Raw genomic sequence first — 27,471 nt, forward strand, 5'->3', positions numbered from 1 at the left:
AATCCAGCCACACTGCTGGAGCTCCCTTATAGAAGGAAGGTTCCGGGGGCGCCTGGGTGGCTCAGTGTATTAAGCGTCTGACTTTGGCTCAGGTCATGATCTCACGGTTCATGGGGTTGAGCCCCGCGTCAGGCTCTGTTCTGATAGCTCAGAGCCTGGAGCCTGCTTCTCCCTCTCTCTCTGCCCCTTCCCCATTCATGCTCTGTCTTTGTCTCTCTCAAAAATGAATAAATTAAAAAAAAAGAAGAAGAAGAAGGAAGGTTCCTTCCCTCCCACAATTTCTCAGGCCCAGCCCTCAGGGCAGGGTAGCTCTGTTATGTGAATAAGGGGTCTTTAGCACAAGGTCAGTGGGGACAGAGGTTCTTGGAACCTGACCCACATGGGAAGCCTGTCTGCTCCCACCTTCCTGCATCTCCTAGAAATGCCCAGAGCATCACCCAGGGCCAGACTCTGCTCACTGCTAAGATGCTGCCCCCAGCAATGCCTCCCCGGGCCAGCCCATCCAGGGTGTGTCAACAAGCAGGTCAGGGAAGAAAGAGCCCCACTGACATTTTGAGAAAGCCAGGGCTGGGAGCCAAAACAAACTGACAAAGGGAATGCCTGTCAGCATAAGAATCTGTCACAAAAGAAAATCCTATATTCCTCAAGTTGGGAGGGACCCCTGAATGTAACTTTGTCCGTCAGACGGTGGCCTCCTTGAGTCACTCCTGGCAGTAGAGGGCCTTTAGGAACCCACTCCCAACACAGGCCCTCCAGAGGATCTTGTTACATCTAACCCAGACCAAACATCCTCAGGGACCCAGTCTGAAAGGCCAGAGTGGCTACAAAGCAAGAATGAATCAGAACCTAGAGACCCGAGGCCAAGGCTGTCTAAACAAGGTGCAGCCTGTAAGGACAAGGCCCACAGCGTGCTTCCTCCTCTGTCACTACAGCTTTGACCACAGCTCGGCTTCCTATCCAGCTGATGTCATGCTAAGCTGACGGTTGAGAACAGATATAAGAGGAAACAACTACCTAAAAGCTCACATGCTGAGTTCTGGAAGGGGACAGGGGAGTCCTCTCTATCTTAGTGCTGGTGGTGGAGGGCCAGGGTCATGTGATGCTGCAGATCCAGGCTCTGGAACAGCCCAAATGTCTGCACTCAAATTCTGCCTCTACCATTTACTGGCTGCGTGACCGTGGGCATGATACTTTGCCTCTCTGTTCCTCAGTTACTTTTTCTATAAAAAAAAGTATGACAGCAGAGTGATGGGGTTGTTAGTGGAGCGTCAACCAGGAAGCATATGTGTTCTAGTTAATGTGTACTGGCTGTCATAAGGAAGACCAATTTGTCCAGGGTGTCCTGCATCATTATTAACACTCTCCTTTTCACTCTCATAAGTGAATGGATTGCACGATAAATTCTAAGGCTGACTAGCTCTTGTCTTTTCTTTTATGTCCATCTGGTTATCTCCCGGCTTTGTGCCGTCTCTAAGTACTGGGGAGCATGTTCCTGAAGTGTAGATCCCCAAACACAGCTCTGCCCATGCCACTGACTTGTCTGTGCCATGGACTTAGCTCTTCCTTCCTTCCTTTTTCTCTTCACTGTGTCCCTCCCTCTCCTTCCTCTTCTCCCACAACCACCCTCTCCTTTCTGCTTCCCCCATCAGTGCCTACGGGGGCTGGCAGTGGGCACAGGTACCTTCTGACTTGACTGACAGCTCTCACTGACCATGCACACTTGGATGGGACACCCTCTGGCTCTAAGTTAAGCCTTAACCAAATGTCTCTTAAAGGAAAGGAAACAATTTGAGATGTCAAGGAAATTACTTGACCACTTGATGGATGAGTGGAAATAATGGGCCATTCTGTGTATGTGTGTGTTGTTTAAAGGAAATAAAGGCAATACGGGCTTAAAATGGTCCATTCAATGCCAGAACCTGTCTATAAAAACCTTCTCAGAGTCAAACACAGGGCAGTCCCCAACAAGTTCACTGTGTATAAGTGGATGGACATATGGACTCAGCAGGCTTTTCCAAATGCTTGGCGAGATTCACTACATCTTGGTGCTAATATACACATACACACGTGTGCACACACACATATACACATGTGCCTACACACACAGACACACATGCACACACACACATGCACGCACACGCACACGCACACACACCTAGTCCACAGCTGCAGCGCCAGCTGAGTCATGTGGCCAGACCACAGCAGGAACAGGCCCAGGGAGGAAGTGCAGCCCCAGTAATAAGCCCATTTCCTGACCTTCTTCCTTTGCTCTGGAAGGTTCTCTTTCTGTCTCTTTGTCTTTTGATTCTCTGTCTCTCTCAGTGCTTTGTGTTTACTCAAGGTAACAGCCATGCTTTTGTCCTGGTCCACGTGGCAAGAGCTCATAACAGCACTGACATGCAAGTAAGGAGTTTTCCTTTCTAGACCTGTGACCTTGGGCAAGTCACTTCACTCTGAACCTCAGTTTCCTCTTCTGTAAAATGAAGAGGCTGGGTGTGGCAAAAGGGTCCCTGAGGGCCTTCTGGATCTCAACCCTAGTGCTTCTCCACCCTCCTCCAGTCCCTCTCAGGGATCTTCCCGACCAGGGAGCAAGGGCCGGGCACAGTGTGGGGGCAGGAGTGAGGGAGCCCCGCTGTTCCCCTCCGGGGCACACAGCCTCCCCTGCCCCCCAACTCCATGTGCTGCGCACACATTCGCGCACACCTGGCTGCCCCCGGGGGTACAGAGAGGAAACGCCAACTCCCGGGCTGCACCGCGCACAGCGGGGAAGGGGGAGCGTGTACCCCTCGACCCTTCAACCCTCCTCCACCGTACCTTGGGCTTCGCTGCCTTCCCTCTGACCCGCCCTTGCCGCGGGTTCAGTTCACAGCTGTCAGGTGGCCTCTTGCCAGGCGGGGCTGCTCCACTTTCTCCGCCCCGACCCGTACCGGCAGCACCAGCCCACGGCGCCAGAGAAGCGGCGGTGGCGTGCCTGGAGCCCCCCACCCCCACCCCCGCTGCCGGCGCCGCCGCCCCCTGGGCGCCCTCCAGGATCCGCCCTCGCCGCGCGGTGGGGTCTGGGCCGGCGGGAGGCGACCTCAGCCAGCCCGGGAGCCTGGGTGGTGAGGGCGGGGCTGCTGCTGACTTAGCCTGCCTGACTGGTCAGACTTCCCGGGCCCCTCTGCTCCAGTGCCCCTAGGCCCCTCGCCCAGGTTTCAGAATGTTTACAGACAGCCTGGTAGGGCGCTGCTTTTCTCTCATTTTGGATATGCACCCCTGAAAAACTCCAGGTCCACCCCAGGCCCACCCCTGCTGTTCAACCTGCCTGGATTTTGCCCTTCATGCTCTCCTGTCTCTTCTATACGGTGAACTGTGGGCATAGATGCCCACATAATAACATCCAATACATATGTATTAATAAAGCATTAAATAAATCTCCAGAGGCCTCCCAAGGTTCAGGCTGACGGATGACCCTCAGCCTGGATATAAAACCTTCCTGGGCAAACTGGCCACACGCTCATTTTCCAGCCTCAACCCGTCTGCCCAAGACACACACATGCACCCCGGCTCTAGGCACCCAGGCTGTTGCCAAACAGCAGCCTCTGGGAGTTCTTGCTTTGCCTGGAACACCCTTCCCCTTTCTTGTCTGAGTTTGGAACTCTTATTCATGCATCCAGGCCCCGCTGAAATGTCCCCTTCTCCTGGAATCCTTCCCCAGACACTGACCCCACTAGAACACCCCTGAATCTTCTCTTTGGGTGCACCATTCTGGTGCTGCTCATACCAGCACCCCTTTTCTCCCTTTCCTCTGGTCCTACAACAGGGGTTTTGTTGTGTTGTGTTGCGTTTTGTTTTTATTTGGGAGGAGTGTTGAATGCCTCAACACTATGGTTTGGGAGTGAATGGGAAGTGAGGAAATAGAGGAGTGAGGAGGGGCCCCTCTCAGGGAGACTGGCAGCAGAGGGAAGGAGATAGTGCGCAGGGAGGGGGAGAGAAATGTAAAGGAGACAAAGTGTTTCTAGATCGAGGTCAAGAATCTGATGAAGAAAGAAGGAATGGGGAGAGCAGAGGGGTCAAAGGCCCTGGTTCCAGAAGAGACAGGAGGGCCTGGAGAGCACGGGTGGGGGTGGGGAAGCCCCTAAGTCCCAGAGACTGTGGAAGAAGATAGCAGTGGGTAAGGGTGGGGAGTGAGGCCCAAGAGGAAGGTGGAGGGATGTCCTGGGTGACTCCCCAAGTTCTCTAGAACACAGGAAAATAGGTGATGGTTGGAGGGTCTGGGGTAAGCCAATGGGGTGGGTAGCACTTAGACACTTATGCTGCGAGTTGCTGCCTCCTTTGCTGGGGGAGTGGTGGGGGGACACCCAATAAGGGAGAGTAGCAAGTAGGCTTAGAGGGCACGGGACACTTCCAGGAGGTGTGCTTCCTGAGTCACCGTTAAGCTTCATGGCACCCTCCTCCTGTCATCTCTGTGTCTTCTTGCCTACACGCTGTTCTCAACTATAACTGAAGGCGGGTTGGTCTCTCTTGGTCCCCCCAGGAGAACAGTGGAAACATTCACTGTTCCAGTACAGGAATTCCCCTGCTGTCCCTTCTTCCTGATTACGAGTGGCTGTAATTATGGAGTTTCCAACAGGTGGAGGCTAGAAAAACAAACAGACCTTTCAATATTGACTCTCCAGGGCGGCGCCATGCAGAATGGCAGCATCTGCCCCACCTCCCAGAGCCTATCCAGCAAAGTCCAAAGCAAACAGTTGCTGAGGGGGCAGAGGGTTAGTGAGCTCGACTGGAGTAAGTGGACTCCAGGGAAGGTTGCCCAGTATCCACATCTGCCATCTTTCTCCTCTTTGAAAATGCTGGGCTTTGCAGAGGAAAGACATTTTCCATGAGGCTGCAGGGGCCAAGTCAGGCTCATGGCTGTTATTGAAGCATAAAGCCAGAAGTTAGGAAAAATGAGGTCTCCTTGAGGAAATTTATGAAAGGCATGTACTTCCCCTGCGGGGTTCACCAATCTGGAATCCTTCAGAAGCAGGTCAAGCAAGACATGAGCAATGGCTTTCTGCCCTCCCTCCTGCAGCAAGATGGGCTTCATCATTCAGATGGGGTTGTAGTTAGGGAGCTGGAAGAAAACTAGAGTCATAGAGCCAATCCCATCTATCATAAAGAGGGTAACTGTGGTTCAGGGCGACTTGACCAATGGCAGTGGTGACATGACCACTCCTGGCTGTGAATGCAGGATGTCATCCCACCTCCACCCTCTTTAAGTGTGGCCTCTGATGCCACCCTGGGTAGGAGGTTGTACTTTTCTATCAGGCATTTCTGAATTTCACATTTATGGGGCAAGGAAAGAAAAGGCACCATATAGTCAAGCGTGTTTCCTAAAGGACAGTAGAAACCATATCATTACTTCTGCTAAAAAAAAAAAAAAAAAAATTAGAGTCTACCATGAGTAATATGTTACCCAAAAAAGTACAGGAAAATTCAGGTAGAATTTGCTCCGTGGGGATGATTAAATTAATGTTTTATATCTACTATTTTGCTATTTATAAAATATTTCAAAAAGGAAAGGACAGCTCTTCTGTCCTCACGAGTTTGCTTTCTCGCGCATGCGCACACATTCATGCAAAACCACCTTACCCTGGATACTAACGTCGTAAATAGGGCGATGAGAAACACAGGAAAGTAAAGCAGGGTTCTGGAAGCCAGGAAATGTTTGTAAGCCGAGTTTGGTGGATGGAGCCCCGTTCTAAGAGCAGGGACAACAAAAGGAAGCTGCTGCCTCGTGCACCGTGGGAGGCTCCGGATTACTTCATTCGTCCACCATCTACAGCTTGTTAGGAACGTCGCCATTTGGGGAAGATGTTTTGTTTTGGTAAAGGAAAAAAAAATTGTTGGTGCTGTCAACCAATGCTAGATTTTAGATATCAAAAGTTATACTAGCTGACAATCTGCAATTTGAGAAAATAAAAGTCAAAGGGCCTATTGAATAAATAGCAAGAAGAACAAAGCAGCAGAAACATTTGCGGATGCACATTGCAGGGGAGGCAGACTTCACCGATTTAGTCGAGGCAAGTTATTGAACACACACACAAAACAGCACTCAGGGGGGAGACTATAATATGTAGTTACTACAATATACTGTAGCTGGGGTGCAGGGGTGCAAGAGCACCTGGTTCTAGGGGTTCAAAACAGATGAGGTTTGGCCACTTGCCATTGGAAAAAATTCAAAGAAATGGAAATGATGGGGCACCTGGGTGGTTCAGTTGGTTGAGCATCTGACTCTAGATTTCTAGATTTCGACTCAGCTCATGATCCCAGGATTGTGGGATTGAGCCCCACATAAGGCTCCTTCTGAGCATGAAGCCTGCTTGAGATTCTCTCCCCCTCTCTCTCCCCCTCTGATGGGAGAAAGAGAAAAGACAAATAAGTGGAGGTGAGACAGGAAAATGATTTATTTCAGTGATACTAACCACAGGAAGACAGTGGACTAGTATCTCATAGATGGTCTTCAAAGTGCCCAAAATACTTTTGGGTTTATATAAGGAAAATGTGGGACAACGGTGGGTGGGTACATGCAGGCCGGCAGTGAAGGTCAATCTGATTGTTGTCTTGCGGTCTTGCTGGCTCAGGGAAGTCCTTACTGCTTGAGGGGATAGTTTTGGTTCCCATCAGGGGATGGTTTGCTTGCATAGTCTTTTGCCTAGGATAAGAAATAAGCTGAAAAGAACTTAATCAATTAGAAAGCTTGAGGTCAAAATGAGAGTAGTTGAAGTCCTCTTTTAATGCTATGTAAAATATGCAGTTTTCAACAAAGAAACTGTAACACAGGCAAAGCAACAAGAAAGTGTGACCCTATTCAGAAAAAAAAAGTCAGTAGGGACCATGTGTCCCTAAGGTGTCAGCTCTATCAGACTAAATCTTTAAAGCAACTGTTACAAATATGTTTTAGGAACTAAAACAAAACAAAACAAAACAAAAAACAAAAAACAAAACAAAATTACTCAAAAATTTAAAGAAAGTAGGACAACAGTTCAATGAATAAAAACAATCTTAATAAAAAGATAGAAATTATACAAATGAATCAATCCTGAAACAATGGATACCACAAAGCAGTGGAATGACGTATTCCAAAGTGCTGGAAAATATCTGTCAACTGAAAATTCTATATCCAGCAAAACCGTCATTCATAAATGTAGGTGAGATAAAGATTGTCCCAGATAATGAAAGACGGAGACAGTGCTGTGCTAGCAGACACACCTTGTAATAATATGAAAGGAAACCCTTTAATCTGAGAGAAGGTGATAACAGATGATGCTTGAATCCACAGTAAGAATGAAGAGCTTCAGAAATGATAAACATGTGGGTAAATATAAAAGACCCTATAAGTATAATTTCTTAGTTCTCCTCCTAACTTGTTTAAAAAACATAAATTTTACAAAGCAAAAATTTTTATGACGCTGTATTAACTATATAACATATGTAGAAATAGGTATGATAATAATGGAACAAAAGAGGGGAGAAAAGAAAATATACTGAAACTTCAGGGGAGCAAAATTTGTCACCCCAAAAATATGCCACTCCAGCATAAGGATTATTTTAGGCTGATTATTTTTAAGAAACTGTAGATTCAGGAAAAGCTCTTTACCTCCCCCTCAACTGCCTAAATTTACATTGGAAAGGAGGCCTGTACTAGAAGAGAGCTATTATCAAAGATACATACCTTTTTACCTAAGAAGCTCATGTGTGTAACTGGACAACCTGTTTTCCAAACGTCTCCTCCCGTCTTGTGAACGATCTGCCTCTCCTTTGTATTTCCAGACCCCTAACGCCTTTCCTTAACTTAGGATGTTCTATAACTTAGCTGCCCATTGGGGCTCATATTTCTATGGGGCCACCATACGTGAAATAAAATGTGCTTCTTTTTCTTGTGTTAATCTGTCTTACATCAATGTAATAATTATACCAGCCAAAGAACCTGGAAGAGAAGAATGGAAATTTTTTCCACCCCTACATCTGGCAACTGTGAAAGGGATCTTCACTGGCTGGACACCACTGGTTCTGGGGCTGCTGCTGCTGCTGAGAGATCCTGGGGCCTCTGACAAAAGCTGGCAGAAGGTAAGAATTCTTACCACGTCAGTCTCCTGGATCCCTGTCTACAGGGTCTGATGGAGGGGAGAGTGGTGAGAGTCCTCTTCTTTTTGTAAAGTTAGATTGGTAGGAAAGAATATTTGTGTGAACTAGCTCCTTAGGGACAGCAACTCTGCTAAAGATTTGTTATGGGGGTGTCTGGGTGGCTCAGTTGGTTGAGCATCTGACTCTGGTTTTGGCTCAGGTCATGATTGTATGGTTCATGGGTTCAAGTCCCACATTGGACTCCACACTGATAGTGCAGAGCCTGCTTGTGATTCTCTCCCTCTCTCTCTGCCCCTCCCCTGCTTTCTCTCTCTCTCTCAAAATAAATACACTTTTCAAAAAGATTTGTTATGAGCACTTTATTTTGTATTGATCCCTTTTGTCCCAGAGATAGTCATTTTTTTCCTTTGTCTCTGTCTTTTGTGTCATTTGTCATAAGGAGGAAAACCATAGGTAGAAGACAGGCATAGGTCCTATAGCCTATTGTCCAGACCAGCCTTACAGACTGGTGAATTCATGGTTCTTCCAGACTGATGTCTGTTTAGACAAACTTTGCTGTGAGTGAACATGCAAATGAGGTAAAGGCTATTGCTAAGGCAATCTTGGAAGTGAAAGCGTGTGGTGGTCAAATCAGCACCTCAAAGCTGATAGAGCTCTGGCCACCTAACGCTGTCTCTGAGCTAAGATAAATTGGTCACAAAATGGGTTAGACTGACACTGGGTCGCCTGTCAACCTCAAGAAAATTTCTATGCAGCAAAGTAGACTGTAAAACAACACACAATCCCAGACCCAGCAGCACATCGCTCTCAGATATTAATTTGGTGCTAAGAAACCCAAGGCTTAACTAAAGCTGTTAATGTGAACAGTTTCCTCCGTGTGTGTGTGTGTGTGTGTGTGTGTGTGTGTGTGTGTTAAGTAGGCTTCACACCTAGCACGGAGCCCAACTCAGGACTTGAACTCACAACCCTGAGATCAAGACCTGAGCTGAGATCAAGAGTCAGATGCTTAACTGATTCTTCGTCTCTCATCTTGCTCTATGTCTTGTGAGCTTGGCTTTATGACCAGTGAGTATATTCTCTCTTGTCTCCACCAACCAGAGGATGCACATACTGACATGCACTTGCTCTCTTATCTGACTCCCAACTCTTGGACAGTGGGGGATTTGTTATAATGGGTCCACGCACATACAGGACTTTTGTTGTCTCAACCTCATTTCCACATTAGTCTCATGGGAAAAGGGAAACAGCACTTCACTAATTTGGTAAGACAGAAATGTGGGGTGCATCCCATTTGTGGCTAGATCTTTCTTTTTTTTTAATTTTTTTAATGTTTATTTATTTTTGAGACAGAGAGAGACAGAGCATGAACGGGGGAGGGTCAGAGAGAGGGAGACACAGAATCCGAAACAGGCTCCAGGCTCCGAGCTGTCAGCATAGAGCCCGACGCGGGGCTGGAACTCATGGACTGCGAGATCGTGACCTGAGCCGAAGTCGGCCGCTCAACCGACTGAGCCACCCAGGCGCCCCTGTGGCTAGATCTTTCTTACACTAACCCTGAGAGTGAAATTTGTGGAACTTTGTGGAAATGGGGAGGGCTGTATCTTTTGCACTCTCCTTGAAGGATGCCTCTTGTGTTCATGGTAAAGCCATAAAAAAACTTTTTGGTTTGAGTCCCTGTAAGATCCTACTCACTCACTGCCAGATGATGGATCCTTTGAATTGCCTATATTTCAAAGAAAAACAAATTTTTCAAGAGAACACTCATCCTAAACAATTGTCTCACTAGTACTGTTACAGAACCAGGCTGGACCGCTGGTGAAAAAACCAAGCGGCACTTGGAGATCTTGGTGGATCGGAGATTTATTTAACACCAGTGAGCTCAGAGGAGACCATTTCTCCAAAGACCTGAGCGTTGAATGCAAGTGGGAAGGGTAATTTATAGTTGTCACCTTCCATACCTGTGGGGGTTTTCGCACCCTCAGCAAACAAAGGAAGAAGAACTGGAGGAGGGGTCTCTAAGCTAGAGACCAGAGTTTGTTTTAGCCCCATCGGCCATCTTTGGCGTACTTTATTCACTTCTCCAACAGTACCTGTGGAAAGATCAAGTTAAAACTGAACACAAAAGAGTATGAGGGCTAACCCTAGGAGCTTCCTTAATAAGACAGAAGAATAGAAACTGTACTTAAAACGAAAATCAAAATCCACATCTAACTTGAATTTCCCTTCTCCTCATCCCCAGCTCCCTGTCGCTGATGCTCCAGAAAATATTTTGGGTCACTGGGCCCTTTCTCTCAAATCTAGCCTATGACCTCATCAAATTCCCTTAGATCCCCCCCAATTCCTCCAGTTTTCCCAGAAAATCCTTTCAACACCCAGCTGCTTGGTTTGAATTCCCTTTCTTTGCAAGATTTATGAACAGCATACTCCAGGCCTGGGGTATGCAGGTTACCCATATAAATATGAAAATCAAGAAAGTAATTTGGCAGAAGCACCTGAGATGGGCAGTAAGGCTTACTGTTCTGTCCCTTCCAACTCCTACTTTCTAGGACTCTGTAATCTGGTTCTGCAAGATCAGCCCTTCCTATGCAATGTCTTTGCAGATGTATATTGGACACCCCCCTATCCTGCAAAGAATTCATGTCCCCTGGACAGCAGCAGGTATTCTAAATTATAAAACCCTTTTACCTCCACTTTCAGAATAACCTAACAAATTTAGACAAGGGTTGAAAAGATTAGTGGCCATTCACAATCCCACTCACTGAGACCCCAATTTGCTGTTAAGGGATGTTCTCTTAATGCATGATTACACTATAGTTATCAGACAAGCCAGATAGCCCCCTGGGGAATGCCCTCTCCCCAAAGGATAACTAGAATTTCTCCCAGGCCTTCCTATAAATGATCAGGAAATGGATCAGCTGGAGGCTGATATTCAGGGACTGATAAAAGCAAATTAAGTTCTTCCCCCCTACCCAAGGTGAATTGACCCAAGGTTGAATTGTGTACCCAGAAAGAATGAGAGCACTCAAAGTCCTTTGTTGAATGATTTACACAGATTTTTTCTAAAAATTTTTAATGCTTATTTATTTTTGAGAGAGGGTGAGAGAGACAGAGAGTGCAAGCAGGGGAGGGACAGAAAGAGAGGGAGACACAAAATCTGAAGCAGGCTCCAAGCTCTGAGCTGTCAGCAGAGAGCCCGATGTGGGGCTTGAACTCATGAGCTGTGAGATCATGACCTGAGCCCCTCATGGTTTAACCAACTGAGCCACCCAGGCGCCCCTGATTTACATAGATTTTTAGAAAGGCATTGTGGGGGCACCTGGGTGGCTGTCATTGAACATCCAACTTCAGTTCAGGTCATGATCTCTTGGTTCCTGAGTTCTAGCATGGACTCTGTGCTGACAGTGCAGAGCCTGGAGATTCAGATTCTGTGTCTCCTCCTCTCTCTGCCCTTCCTCTGCTTGCACTCTGTCACCATCTCTAAAAATGAATAAACATTAAAAAAATTAAAAAGGCATTCTGCATTAAAGAAGTTAATCCTGAAGTTTTAAAACACAGAAGTCTCTGATTTCCATCTTAGTTGGAAATCTCCCTGATATAAAGAAGCAGGTCTGGTTGGATAGGTGGGTTGTTCTGTTGATATTCAAGCTGCAGTTCAATTCTTTGAGGAGTTAGAAACAATTTACTGTCTTACAAATCTCTACAAAACCATAAATGTAACTCTAGAAGCAATGCAAACCTCACTTATCCTTACCAATCCCCAAGCCTCTCCTATTCATCTCAAAATGCTTGTTAGGTATTGTAGATCATGTCACTACAAACAGAATTGTCCTGCCCTTAAGAAAAAGAAGGAAAATTTTTAAAAGTAATTACTCTAGACCTCTGATAATAGGCAAATATACCCCAAAATTCCTTAAAGAAAATGTGCCTTTGTGATGTAAATTTTCTACCTCCATCTTCTCTAAGACTAAGAGCCATTCTTTGAAGTGAAAGCTTTAAGGGAGAAGTTTCTCAAGAGAAGGAGGGGAGAAAAGAAGGACTGATTTGGAAACTGGGCTAATGAAAAAATCTTAAATGTCTTCTCGGCAAATATGAGTTAAAGGCTTTAGCTATCTAAGCAGGTGAATTTAATTTATTCCAACTGGCAAAATAAATTTTGGATTCAACTATTATTTTATAAACCAGTTAGTTTTGGATTATTGTACCGGACTCATGGCTAAAAATTTAAAACAATAGCTATAAGGTCTCTCTGTCTGTCTTTATGTAAGTTTACTGTAAGAAATAAGCCCACAAACCCAATCAAAGGAGGGACACAGAGACTCAGAACACAGTGAAGTGAGGCTTTCTTTAATCAACATTCTTGCAAGAGGGGGTGTCTGATTGAAAGGCATATTAAAGGACAGTCACGGTGGACCATTTATCTCCTAGTGTGCAAGTCCCTCCCCTGGTTCCTCATTGGCTGAGTACTACAGAGGTTACAGCCTTACCGGAAGTTGCCTGTGCCCATGTAGGGCAAAAAGTTGTCTGATGGGAACAAATGTGCATCATTCCCTGAGGTGATGCAGAAACTTTCAGTCCCTCCTCCCTTTGTTTTTTGGCACATGCTCATTGCAAAGCCAGAGAAAATAAGCCCGAGAAACAAGAGAGGGGAAGAAGAACCAGGAAGCGAAGTGTCTAAAGTTTTGGGACTCCATTGTGGTAGGGGGTTCACTCATATTTCCAATAGGTTGTAAACCTACTGTTAACTAGACAGCACATTTTATTTGGTATTTCTGAAACTGAATCATCTCCCTTACTTCTCACATTTCCATGTCTCTGGATGTACATATAGTAGATGTGTGACATTTTCCACCTCATTTCCACCTTGGATGGTATTGCCAAGTTAATTTATGAAAAAGCTCTATTTAATTGGCTTAAAATTAAGTGCTTATAAGTAGAGCAATCCTAAAGGTCTCAGAAATATAACAGAAACTGACCCAAAATTTTTTCAGGTTTGCATGATCTGGAAAAATATTCACTATTAAAGCCAGTTTAAGTTCATTGGTTTAATTGAAACATACATGTCTTTAGATTTATCAACATTGACTATAACACAAGTAACTTTTATTCGACTTGGGTTTACTAGTCAAATTCATGTTATCTCTTATAAAATTTGTCAGCAAGAGGGGCGCCTGGGTGGCGCAGTCGGTTAAGCGTCCGACTTTAGCCAGGTCACGATCTCGCGGTCCGTGAGTTCGAGCCGAGCCTGGAGCCTGTTTCCGATTCTGTGTCTCCCTCTCTCTCTGCCCCTCCCCGTTCATGCTCTGTCTCTCTCTGTCCCAAAAATAAATAAAAAACGTTGAAAAAAAATAAAAAATAAATAAAAAAAAATTTGTCAGCAAGAAAAATCATTTTGGATGTCAGCTGACTTTGTCCAATGTGTCATGAAGTTTTTATAATTAGCATACACATAATTGTTGGGAGCAGTGATTTAGATGCAAACAGGATAAGAATTTATAGGTGAAATTTTTAGCAATAGTTACATTTTATGGTATGTGTACTTAAAAATAGCTTCCAAAATCTTTTTGGTAGCTTGAAACTTTAGAGTTATGTGAAGTTAAGTTAAATAATACAAAATTATTGAATATCTAGACCATTTTCAATAAGGTAAAAATAATAAAATATTAATTACTGAGCATAGATTTATATACTTTTGGCTTCCTATTTCAAAGAAACTAAAGATATTTGGGACTATTTGTAAACATGCCCTGTGCCAGAGATTGTGTTATTATAAATGACACATGCAAAGAAAAAAAAGGGCACAGCCTTCTAAAAATTATGAAATGAATTCATAAATCTGCCAACATAGAGAATGCCAGTGTAACAGTTGAGAAATAGAGATAGAGGGAAAAGAAACTAATTTGGTTCAAAAGTGAAATATCAAATGGGAAAGGAAAGAATCAAGGACAAATCAGAAAGCTGGGAAGAGAGGAAGAGAGAGAGAATCTGACCTTGTATGGTCAAGTTGGCTTAGATTGAATAAATGTATTATAATGGTTATAAAATTCAGTTTTAAAATCAGTGGTGTTCTTATATAAAACTAAAACTTGATTTTCTCTCATCTGCTAAAAGGACAAAGTTTTCTTGGACTATTGGTCTGCTCCTGATAAGAGATTATGAAAAGTTCCTCTTTACCTTTTAAGTAATCTGCTTAGGAAGAAAAGAGTTTATGTTTTATCAAAATAATTTCTTGTGCTTCATGTTGTCTTAATCAGATCTTTAGCACTCAAGAAAACAGAAACTTCTCAATATTAGAAGATCTAAGTTTTGCTCACAACTGTGTGACTTCCTGTGTTTGCCTTTGAAATTTTGTATTGTTGCTTTGGTTAAATAGATAACTAAGTATTGGTTCATAGTGATCTGTGATCCTTATTAATCAAGGATATAAACCTTTTGATATTTGTGATAAACTTTACCAAATCAAATTCCAAATGAAGTTTTTTTGACCTTGAACCAACTGTGGAATTTCCCAGAGGATCCCTAGAACATCTTAAAAAGGTTTGTTCTCTCTCTTTATAAATAGGAAAATATTGCACTAATTAGGTTTCTTTAATATATTAAATTACATGAGAAACATTGTCAACTAAGAAGTAACAGTAAGTCTTCTTTATGTTGTATTTGTTTAGATATAAAACCATTCCAGAATTGTATGAAATGCCTAAAATTCTAGTATGTCCTAGTGTAATAGTACCACTTGTAATTCCAGGTATTATCTTACAATATGTGTGTCACAGAAATAACCAAATTTCTTTATCAATAGTATTATAATGAACTCTCTTCAGATTTTCAGCTTTGGCCATTTGTAAGTCTTTTGTCATTTACAGTGATTGTTTTACTATGGTGCATTTACAAAACCATACCCACAAAAGTGCTTCATCTTCAAGTGAATTCATGGAAAGGACTCTGACAAGCACAGGTTTCTGATCATAAAACGGAATGGGTAAGAATTTTCCAGAACTAGTGGGAAAACTGGATTCAAGCAGAACAAGAATTAATAACATGGGCTGAATAAACTGATGAAGATGATTATAATTTTTATGACTTTTTGTTTGAAACTGTCTTGTTTTTCCAGATTTAAGCAAAATTTTCTCTCTCTCTCTCTTTTTAAAGTTTGTTCATTTTGAGAGAGGGGGAAAGAGGAGAGAAAGAGAATCCCAAGCAAGTTCCATGCTGTCAGCACAGAGCCTCATGGGGGGCTTGATCCCATGAACTACAAGTTCATGACCTGAGTCAAAACCAAGAGTCAGATGCTCAACCAACTGAGCCACCCAGATGCCCCAAGGAAAATTTTCTCTTAGGCTACCTATGTCTTAAAGCAACTTTGGTAAAGTGTAGTTTTGCAATCAAAGATGAAACAATCACATTTTCTCCCTACCTGATCCCTCCAGGATTTGGAAACTCTCAGTGAGTGAGTATTCTTATTTCCATGGCAATAGAGTTATGTGCAAAAGTTCAATAAGAATCTGCTCTCCTTGTAACAGGACAAAATTGGAAACATCTGTTAGATTACCAAGGCTTTGACTGGAATGACATATTTGAGAGAGATGTGCATAGAATCAGATATGCCGGACAGCTTCAAGGAACACAGGCTGCCTTTTATGGAGCCAATAATGCCCCTTGGAAAAACAGGCTTGTACCTTGCTTACAAGATTCCTGACAGTCTAAATAGGTGAGTAAGGTAGGTCACTTCTTGGCAGATGAAGGAACCTCAGGATATCTTTGGGACCTCAAAGACAGGAATTTACCCAAATCTATGATATTGTAGGCAAAGTCTGATGGTAAGCCTTTGGCTTGGCTTCCTAGCCTGGAGAGGCTTTTAAAAGTTCAGTCTGAGATTCCTTATGATAGTTCCAGTAAAGCAGATTTAAAAGAGTCTATGTGGTCAGCTGCTATTCTTGCCACGCTTGTGTAAATAATCAGGCCAAGTTTTTTGAAAGTAGACCTATTTTGCAAACAAAATAGTCTTAATTTGGCTATCTTTGGTAAAAATAAAAATGATTTTATGGGAGCTGTATATAAATGATGAATATTGCACTGTATGTTAACCAACTAAAATTCGTATATACATAATTACACACACACACACACACACACATCTATATCTGTATCTCTCTATCTCTATCTCTATCTCTATATCTATATATCTGTAAAATGAAAGTGATTTTAGAGAGATAAATTATGTTTCAGTAGCTCACCTTTGTGGCTATTAGATATCATGATTGCCCATTGCCTTTGAGGTTTTATTTATCTGTAAACTGGACTAGATCCTGAATTCTTCTACTCTCCTCAAATATCGAGCTACAGATCTTTAAACTAATGTTTCCAATTTTTTCCCATCCTTTGACTTGGAATCATTGAGAACTTTTCCCTGAAGCCCTGCAAACTGAAGCTAGACGAGTTGATATAAACTTCAGAAAAATTTCCACAATAGCTCATGTTGAGACAACCTTCATGCCCATTGCTGAATGGGCCACACAGAAAGCTGACCAGTACTATAGCAGGATTCTCTCTCTCTCAGATTCATGACACCGAGGCTTTTTAATTTCCAGGAAGCAACTTTATTCGTGCCAGCACCACTCAGTTGGGTTCACACCCGAAGAACTGAGAACCGAACGTCATGTGGCAGGTTTTTTAAATACCTTTTCTATTTCTTTGTCTCCCATATATGGTAACACACACAAACATGTAGTCTGATTAAGCGGTCTCAGTTTACAAGGTCATGAGGGCTGTTGTCACATAGGTGCATAATCACGTTACCTTGAAGGTTGTTGGTTTTTTCCCTTTTCTCTATCTCTTTTTTTTTTCCTCTCCTTAGGGAAGTGACCCTACCACAGTATACCTGATGACATCATCAGAGACATTCAAACTGCAAACCAGGAAAATCAGTCAAATTGTCCCTGTCTGCCTTCATTCCATCTGAAGATGCTTCAAGCCTGGCATTTAGAAATATTCTTGACTGGCAGCTTTCAAGACTCAGGCACTAGGTTTATAATTTGCTGCAACCATTAACCTTTGTTTTTCTTCTGTTTACCTGATTGCTTGCACAACAGAGGCCTAACTTTGGGAGCCCACCTGCAGGACTGCTTCCCAAAATGAGACAACTCTTAAACTGAACTGATCTATTCTCAAGACTGAGTCTGGTTCAAAGAGATTTGGAGCAATCTTTCAACTTAATTTCTGGACTGTGAAACTTCTTATTTTAAGTTTCAAAGACAGTATTGCAGGGGAGCAGAATATGTCTCTTTGTCATCAGGATTATTTTAGGTTGATTACTTTCAAGAAACTTCAAATTAAGGAAAAGCTCTTTACCTCTCCCCACCCCTCAGTGGCCTAAATTTACATTATTTGCTCCTTATATGCTAGGAAAAGAGCTATTGCTAGAGATACCTTTTATACCTAAGAAATTTATCTTTACAACAAGACAATATTTACTTTTCAAACATCTCTCACTTTCCTGTGAATGGCCATCCTTCTCTTTCTATCCCCAGACTCCAGTACCTTTCCTTAGCTCAGGATGTTCTATAAGCCTTAATTACCTGGCTGCCCTTTGGGGCTCATATTTTTATGGGACTCCTATACCTTCTGCTACTAATCCATCTTATATCACTTTAATTATTGGATCAGCCAAAGAACCTAGAAGGGAAAAAGAAAACATTTTTCTGCCCCTACAAAACAGTTTCTAGAATTAATTAGAATTCTGAATTAGATTGTCATAAGTTGAAATGCATATTGTAATATTTAGAGCAAACACTAAGAAAGTAACTTAAAAAGTACAGCAAAAAGGAAAAAACCAGAAGAATTAAAATGACATACTAAAACTATTTATTCAACACAAACGAAAGAAAGGAGGAGAATAAGAATAAAGATACAAAATAGGAAGCAAATAGCAAAACAGCAGATGGAAGTCCAACCCTATCAGTAATTCACTAGATATAAATATGGTCTAGGGGTGCCTGGGTGGCTCAGTCGGTTGAGCGTCCTACTTCAGCTCAGGTCATGATCTCACGATTCGTGAGTTCAAGCCCTGCATTGGGCTCTGTGCTGACAGCTCAGAGCCTGGAGCCTGCTTCCAATTCTGTGTCTCCCTCTCTCTGTCCCTCTCCCCTTCACACTCTGTCTCTTTCTCTCAAAAATAAGTAAATGTTAAAAAAAATTTAAAATATATATAAATATGGTCTACTGTGATAGTGTGAGTTATAATAAGAAGTATAGATTTGGTCTCTGTCCATAGCTTTCAGCTCACAGGTCCCCAAACTCTTGGAATTTCCTAAGTGAGGAGAGCAATGGTGGTATCTTTCATTATAATATGTGGTCTTTTGTCCTCAGTTCCTGAAATTGTTTCCGAGCCACAAAAGTGAATTGGATGTCTTGTTATTCATAACAATCCCCTTTCCACCACCACCGAGTTTCTGTTAATGAGGTGACTTTTAGAAATCCCCTAAAGATGGAAAGGAGGAGCTGGTTGCCAGGGCAACCAACCATGATCAGAAAGTTAGAACTTTCAGTCCCAACCCATGATTGTCAGGATGGGGAGAGGGGCTGAAGGTTGAATCAATTAGCAATGGCTCATGATTTAATCAACCATGCCTATGTAATGAAGCCTCCATAAAACCCAAAAAGGATGGGGTTTGGAGACCTTCCAGGTTGCTGAGCCAGAATGCTTCCACATGTCACCATGTCAGGCCCCAACCATGAGGACAGAAGCTCTTTTATGTGGGACCTCATTCTATGTATCACTTTATCTGGCTATTGATGCATATCCTTTAATATTCTTTGCAATAAACTGGAATCTAATGAGTAAACTGGTTTCCTGAGTTCTGTCAGCCACTCTAGTAATCAAACCCAAGAAGGGGGTCAGGGGAACTTCTAATTGCCATCCAGCAAGTGGGAAGCACCAGACAACAACTTAGGCTTGCAGTTGAAGTCTGAAGCAGGAGGCAGGAGGTTCAGCAGGACTGAACCCTGGACCTGCGGAATCTGATGTTGCTTGTCTCCAGATAATAGGTGTCAGAATTGAGTTGACTTGTAGAACATGCAGCTGGTATCCAAGAATTGCTTGGTGGTGTGAGGAAAAAAAAACACTCCACTCAAAAGACACAGATTGTCAGACTGAGTAGAAAAGAGCAAGACCAAATTCAATGCTGTCTCCAAGAAAAGCAGCTTAGATTCAGAGAAACAAGGAAGAAAAAAGAAAGAAAGAAAGAAAGAAAGAAACAAGGAGATTGAAAGTCAACTATGACATGTAAAAAGCTTGAATTCATCACTTCCATCCTTTCAACAAGATAAAAGCTCAACAAACCAAAGATAAATGACTTAGTTCTAAGACCCATCAGAAAACTGATGTCACAAGGCAAAGTGTCAGCCTAACATCTGGAGACACAGGTAAATACAGAGACTCACAGCCTCAATCACCTTACCTAAAGGAAAAGCCACTACAGCCATAAAATGGTAGGAATACTTAAATATTTTGATGAATTGCTGGAGGGTGAGTGTGGATTTGCTGGAAAGTGAGAAGCTCCTGGAGGTGCGGGCAGTTAGGAAAGCCCCCACACCTACATTGGCTTTACCTTTAGGAACCCCACCAAAGTCTCAAGGTGAGGATCCGACAAAAACTCCCTCATGTTTCCAGCAGAAGTGAGGGGGAAAGTAACCATTTTAATATATGCTTCACAACAAAAATCTGCTCTCCAAAGGGCTAACTTTATCAGAGCTTCATCTACCTGGGGGAAGCCAGCTCTAGCTCTGTATTGACTTCCTGTTTCACCTTAAGGAAATTTTTAAAAAGACAAAGAAAAACTTCCAAAGGTCATATCCCAGAGACTCAGGCACACCAAAAGACTGAGATTTAACCATAAGATTACAGAAATCATCCCTCCTCAACACCTTACCAGCACATCAACAGGGCTCTGGTATAATAAAAGCAGAGTGCAACGGAAAGGGCTGAAAAACACAAGGACGCAGGAGGTAACTGAAGCCTCTGGTAGCTGCAGCTACAGTAAACGTTAAATACAACCCAGCAACTAGCCAGATTGACATCAAATCTCACACTAGGGGTCCCTGGGTGTCTCAGTCAGTTAAGAGTGGGACTTCAGCTCAAGTCATGATCTCACGGTTCACAGGTTTGTGCCTTGCATTGGGCTCTGTGCTGACAGCTGGGAGCCTGGAGCCTGCTTCTGATTCTGTGCCTCTGATTCTCTCTCTGCCCCTCGCCAGCTCAGGCTCTGTCTCTCTGTCTCTCTGTCTCTCTCTTTCTCAAATATAAACATTTTTTTTAATTAAAAAATAAAAAACCTCACACTAAAGGTTTATTTGCCTCAGTTGCTATTGCTTAATACATTATGTCCGCTTTGAACCAAAAACTTGTAAGTCATGGTAAAAGGCAAGTGAAAACAATCTGAAGAGACAAAGCAAGACTGGAAGATGGCACAGACTTTGAAATTCTGAGATATGGAATTTAAAATAACTATGATTAGGGGCGCCTGGGTGGCTCAGTCAGTTAAGCATCCTACTTCAGCTCAGGTCATGATCTCTCAGTTCATGAGTTCCAGCCCCATATTGGGCTCTGTGCTGACAGTTCAGAGCCTGGAGCCTGCTTGGGATTCTATGTCTCTCTCTCTCTGCTCCTCCCCCACTCACACTCTGTCTCTCTGTCTCTCTCTTTCTCTAAAAAATAAACATTAAAATAACTATGATTAATATGTTAAGGGCTCTAATAAAAAAGTGGCAATGTGCAAGAACAGATAGAGAACATGAGCAGAGAAATAGAAATTCTAAGAAAGGATCACAAAGAATGTTAGAAATCAAATATACTGTAACACAAATGAGGACTGCCCTTGATGGGCTCACCAGTACACTGGACACAGCTGAAGAAAGAATCAATGAAAATGAAGATACGTCAATAGAAACTGCCCAAACTGAAATGCAGAGAGAAAAAATGAAAACAACTGAAGAGAATACCTAATAACGGTGGGACAATTACAAAAGGTATAACGTATGTGTAGTGGGCATACAGAAGGAGAAGAAAGAAGGAAAGAAGCAAAAGAAATTGCATAATAATGGCTGAGAACTTTCCAATATTAATGACGGACACCAAACTACAGGAAACTCAGAGAACACCAAACAGGATAAATACCAAAATATCTATATGTAGGCATCTAATATTTAAATTTCAGAAAACCAAAGGCAAGGGAGGTCTTCAAAGAAGTTAAGGGCAGGAGAGGGGAGGGACACTTTACCCACAGAGGAACAAGGATGGAAATTACATCGGACTTCTCCTCAGACACCATGCAAGCAAGGAAGTAGAGTAAAATATTTTAACCACTGAAAGAAAAAAACCCACCAACATAGAATTCTATGTCCAACAAAATTTTCCTTCAAAAATGAAGGAGAAATAAAGACTTTCTCGGGTGAGGGAATTTATCACCAGTAGGCCTTCCCTGCAGGAAATGTTTTAAAAGAAGCTCTTCAGATAGAAGGAATATGATACAATTTAGAAACTTGGATCTATATAATCAAAAGAAGAACCTCAGAGAAGGAATCAGTGAAATACCAAATAAAATTTTAAAAAATAATAAATAAAATTAAATCTTTTACTTCTCTTATTCTTAATTGATTTAATAGACAGCTAAAATAATAATAATAATAATAATAATAATAATAATAATAATAATAATAAAACAATATACAGGGTGAGTATAGCATTTGGCCAAGTGAATGACTACAGTATTGTAAGGAACATGAGGGAGGAATTGAAAATTAAAAATATAGACCCATTTGAAAGTAGAGTTAGATTATTTGTAAATATATATTGTTAACTCTGGGATAACCACTAAAATGTTTCAAAAAGAAGTGCAATTGATATTAAGATAGGAGAGAAATGGAATATTATAAAATTCTCTATAAGGGGCACCTAGGTGGCTCAGTCTGTGGAGTATGCAACTCTTGATCTCAGGATTGTGAGTTTGAGCCTCACGTTAGGTATAGAGATTTCTTAAAAATAAAATATTAAAAAAGATAAAATAATAAAAATTAAATTCTCAATAAAAACCAAGAGAAGGCATTAAAAGAGGAGAGGTTTTAAAAAAGAAAGAAAATGGGGCGCCTGGGTGGCGCAGTCGGTTAAGTGTCCGACTTCAGCCAGGTCACGATCTCGCGGTCCGTGAGTTCGAGCCCCACGTCGGGCTCTGGGCTGATGGCTCAGAGCCTGGAGCCTGTTTCCGATTCTGTGTCTCCCTCTCTCTCTGCCCCTCCCCCGTTCATGCTCTGTCTCTCTCTGTCCCAAAAGTAAATAAACGTTGAAAAAAAAAATTAAAAAAAAAAAGAAAGAAAAAAGCAAGTGCAACAAATATAAGACAGTTATAAATGTGGTAAATATTAATCTAACTATACCAAAATCACTTAAAATATGAATGACATATACAGAAATTAAAAGACAAGAGATTATCACAACAGATAAAAACATAAGATCCAACTATATGTTCTCTATTAAGAAACCTATTTTAGGGGCGCCTGGGTGGCTCAGTCTGTTAAGAGTCTTGATCTCGGCTCAGGTTATGATTTCACTCTTTATGAGTTCGAGCCCTGTGTCGGGCTCTGGGCTGATAGTGCAGAGTCTGCTTGGAATTCTCTCTCCCTCTCTCTCTGCTTCTACCCCACTTGTGCTCTCTCTTACAATGAATAAACTGTAAAAAAGCTTAAACCCATTTTAAATGTGAAGGCATAGATAAGTTGAAGAAGTGAAATAACACTAATCAAAAGAAAGTTGTATTAGTCATGTTAATTTCATACAAAACACATTGTGGAACAAGATAAATGATCAGTGATAAAATAAAAAAGGGCATTACCTAGTGATAAAAGGGTTAATTTCCTAAGAGAACACAATGCTTAATATATATGCACCTAACAACAGGGTGTCAAAATACATGAAGCAAAAACTGATAGAACTGCAAAGACAAATAGACAAGTATACTATTATAGTTGGAAACTTGAAACCCCTCTATCAGTAAATAATGGATTTAGTCGGCATAAAATCAATAAGGATATTGCTGAACTGAGTAGCACAATTAGCACACAAATAGCACAACAATCAGCTGGATCTAATTGACATTTATATAATACTTCATCCAACAAGTGCAGAATACACATTCTTCTCAAACTCACATACAATATTCAGTAAGAGACCACATTCTGAACCTTTAAAGAAACCTTAACAAATTTAAAGTAGAAGTCATACAAAGTATGTTCTCACCACAATGAGATTAAACTAGAAATCAATACCAGAAAGACTGCGGGAAAAACCCAAAATATTTGGAGATTAAATAACACATTTCTAAATAATACATGGGTGAAATAAATCTCAAGAGAAATTTAAAAATATTTGGAACTAAATGAAAATGAAATACAACTTATCCAAATGTGTGGAATGCAGTAAAAGCAGTACTTATAGGGAAATTATAGCACTGAATGCATATAGTGGAAAAGAAGAAAGATGGAAAATCAGTAATCTAAGTTTCCACCTCAGGAAACTAGAAAAATAAGAAGAAATTAAATCTGAAGTAAAATCTTAATAAATGAAGATGAAATGTTCATGGATTGGAAGAGTTGATATTGTTAAGTTCTACCTTAATTGATTTATAGGAGCAACTTATTAAAATCTAGGGGCTCCCAGCTGGGTCAGTTGGTGGAGCATGTAACTCTTGATCTCAGGGTTGTGAGTTCAAGCCCCATGTTGGATATAGAGATTATTTAAAAGATAAATAAATAAATAAAAATTTAAAAAGTTTAAGTCTTATCAGACTTTTTGGCAAAAATGACAAGCTGATTCTCAATTTATAGAGAAATGCAAAAGACCTAGAGTACCAAGACAATTTTGTAAAAGAAGGAAAAAGTGAAGGAATTTACACTACGTGATTACAAAATTTACTAGAAATTTCAGTAATTGATGAAATGATGTATTGGCATCAAGATGGACATATAGATTATTGGACCAAAATTTGGAGTCCAGAGATAAAATGTTACTATGGTCAATTGATTTTCAACTAAAGTAACAAGGCAATTCACTGTAGATATGATAATCTTTGCAACAATAGGCTGGGATAGGGGATATCCATTTGCAATAACATGAATTTGGATCCTTCTCTCACATAATACAGAAAAATTAATTCAAAATGTATCATAGCTCCAAGTGCAAGGGCTAAAACTATGAAACTTTTCAAAGAAAATGTAGAAGAAAAGTCTTTAATAAACTTTATGAAAGTCTTCATGGCTCCAAAACAAGCCATAAAAAAACGGATGCATTGAACTTTATTACAATTAAAATATTCGTTCTTCAAGAAACCTCAACAAAGTAGAAAGACCAGCCACAGGCTGGGCTAAAATATTTATAAAACATATATCTGAGAGAGGACTTATATCCAGAATATGAAAAAAAATTTTACAACTCAACAAGAAGAAGACAAACAACCTGATTTAAAAACAGATAAAAGATTTGAATAAGCAAGGAAAATATACATGAGTAATAAACACGTGACAAGGTGATCTACATCATTAGTTATCGGTAAATGCAAATTAAAATCCAAATGTGAATCCACTACACACTCAGTGGACTGCTTTATTCAAGAGGACGGTATTGATAAGGGTATAAAAAAGTGGGAACCCTCATACATTCCTGGCAGAAATAAAAACAGTCCATCTGGTTTGAAAAACTGTTTGGTTATTTGGTTATTTCGTTAAATTAAACATAAACTGGGGTGCCTGGCTGGCTCAGTCTGTGGAGCATGCAACTCTTGATCTTGAGGTCAGAAGTTTGAGCCCCACATTGGGTATAGAGATTACTTAAAAATAAAATCTTTGGGGCGCCTGGGTGGCGCAGTCGGTTAAGCGTCCGACTTCAGCCAGGTCACGATCTCGCGGTCCGTGAGTTCGAGCCCCGCGTCAGGCTCTGGGCTGATGGCTCAGAGCCTGGAGCCTGCTTCCGATTCTGTGTCTCCCTCTCTCTCTGCCCCTCCCCCGTTCATGCTCTGTCTCTCTCTGTCCCAAAAATAAATAAACGTTGAAAAAAAAATTTAATTAATAAAAAAAAATAAAATCTTTAAAAAAATAAATTAAACATACACTTACCCAGCAATTTCACTCTAAGGAATCTATCCAAAAGAAATGAAGACATGTCCACACAAAGACTTATAAGTGGGTGTTCATGGCAGCATTGTTCACAATGGTCGCAAATTGGAAATAATTCAAATGTCTACCCACTGGTGAATGGTTAAACCCAATGTGGTATAGCCATACAATGGAACACTGTTCAGCAATAAAAAGGTATGAAATACTAGTACATGTAACAACATGGATGAACCTGAAAAAAATATACTTAAACAACCCAGACTATATCTATTATATAATTTTATTTATATTAAATGCCCTGAAAGGGCAAATTATAGAGACAGAAAGCAGGTTAGTGAATACTTGAGGCAGGATGTTGGAGTTAGTATTGACTGCATATAAACTTAATAGAATTTTAGGATAATAGCCATGTTTTAAAACTGGATTGTGATGATGGTTGCAAACCTCTATAAATTTATTAAAAATAATTAAATTGTGGGGCACCTGGGTGGCTCAGTCGGTTAAGCGTCCGACTTCAGCTCAGGTCACGATTTCGCGGTCCATGGGTTCGAGCCCTGCATCAGGCTCTGGGTTGATGGCTCAGACGCGGAGCCCTGCTCTGATTCTGTGTCTCCCTCTCTCTCTGCCCCTCCCTCGTTCATGCTCTGTCTCTCTCTGTCTCAAAAATAAATAAACGTTAAAAAAAAAGTTAAAAAAATAATTAAATTGTATACTCACAATGAATGACTTAAGGTCTGTAATTTATACCTCAATACATCTACAACAAAAGGAAATCTGATGCTCAGTACCAATTTAGCAATAGACACACGACTTCTGGAAGATCGAAGCCCAGAGTGACAAACCTCTTATGTGTGTAGATAATACCATCCTGCTGTGACACAAAATCTCTCTCCTCACCTGCCTCCCCTCCTGAAGGCACCATGACCCTAGCCAGAGCTGTTCCTGTTCAGGTCATGTCCTTCCCAGCTGTCCATTGTCCCCATGGACTCATATTCCACTGCCAGGATCTCTGGAACAGCGTGCCAAGTTTCCAGCCACCTGCTCAATATTTCGCAGCATCACAATATGTAGACACTTCTGATACCAGTAGGAGTCCCTGGGTATTATAAATCTAACAAAAATCAATTCTTGACCACTATCTTGGCCTTTGCAAAAAAGAAAAAAGTGAAATATGTGTAATATACACATATTCTGGGTGATACCTTCTGCCCTACAAGAATACAAGGTTCTAAAACATAGGTGATGTTTGTCCACCTGAAATGAGTGTGTGTGTGTGTTCCAGAAAACCTAGGTGAAAGATGAGGAGATGTCATACTTTAGTGTCTGAGCTGTGGAGTTTTACTTGGGTGATACATCTGTGAAGGAATAGAAGGTTGACATCATCACTTCCTCTGCCAACTTTGTTTGCTGGTTTTGTTTTCATTTTTTTGTTTTTGTTTCTTAAGGAAAGTATTTCATTGGGGCTGCAGCTGGCTGCCTCCAAAGAGTGATCAAACCAGCACATTTCCTGCTCTTGCCTTTCTCTTTTACTCTGGACCTAGCCACCAGCTGAGTTTTTCAGGGCCCCAAAATGTCTTAACTACTCATTTTATGTTCCTTGAACTACTCGTTTCTTGATTCTCATTCATGTCCCAAAAGATGTTTATTGAGCTCCTATTAGGTGCAAAGGACTATCTTAGATGTTATGGGGGATACAGAGATAGCAGAGAATGACCTGCCATTGGGTAGTTTACAGTCTAATTAAAGCAGGAGGTAGATAAGCTATGTGCTCAAATAACTAAACTATTAGGTAACATGAGATAAAAACTGAGCTATTGGAGTTTTGAAGAAGGGGAGAGCATTTTAGCTGGAACAAATGGGGAAGTCTTTATGGAGAGAGTTATTGAAATCAGACATTAAGGCTGGATACAACTTTGAGCCGCAGAGCTGAAGGAATGGGGGAAATACAAGCTAGGGAGAAGGATATGTGCTTGGAAGAAGAGGTTTGTAGAAATGGGAAAGCGCCATGTGTATTTGGGAAATTCACACAACGTGTAAATGGGAAAGCACACAATATCATTTGGTTAAAATGCAGAATATGCGCTGGGGAGCAGTGGGAAATTGAAACCCAGTGAAGATTTTGATTCATCTCCAGACAGGTAATGTTAGCTTTCTCGTGACTCAAAGGCATTTAAACAATGGAGGCACAGGCTCAGGCTGTACCTGGAT

At 41.6% G+C, this 27,471-nt stretch overlaps 1 protein-coding gene and 1 long non-coding RNA gene across 3 annotated transcripts in view; one reads left to right on the plus strand and one right to left on the minus strand.

Annotated features, from left to right (window-relative positions):
- The window catches only part of CRACR2A (calcium release activated channel regulator 2A), a 141,094-nt gene extending 137,843 nt beyond the window's left edge, over window positions 1-3,251 (minus strand). For both annotated transcript variants that reach the window (XM_011283726.4, XM_019834378.3), the window contains exon 1: window positions 2,815-3,251. The gene's annotated coding sequence lies outside the window, so the exon portion shown is untranslated. The remainder of the gene's footprint in view (window positions 1-2,814) is intronic.
- LOC123386512 lies at window positions 2,273-18,947 on the plus strand. Its single transcript, XR_006600484.1, has 4 exons — window positions 2,273-2,403; window positions 7,943-8,091; window positions 15,627-15,814; window positions 16,961-18,947. It is a non-coding gene; the product is annotated as an uncharacterized LOC123386512 (long non-coding RNA).
- The last annotated feature ends 8,524 nt before the right edge of the window (window positions 18,948-27,471 follow it).

Source organism: Felis catus, chromosome B4, assembly GCF_018350175.1.
Source record: "Felis catus isolate Fca126 chromosome B4, F.catus_Fca126_mat1.0, whole genome shotgun sequence".
Lineage (NCBI taxonomy): Eukaryota > Metazoa > Chordata > Mammalia > Carnivora > Felidae > Felis > Felis catus.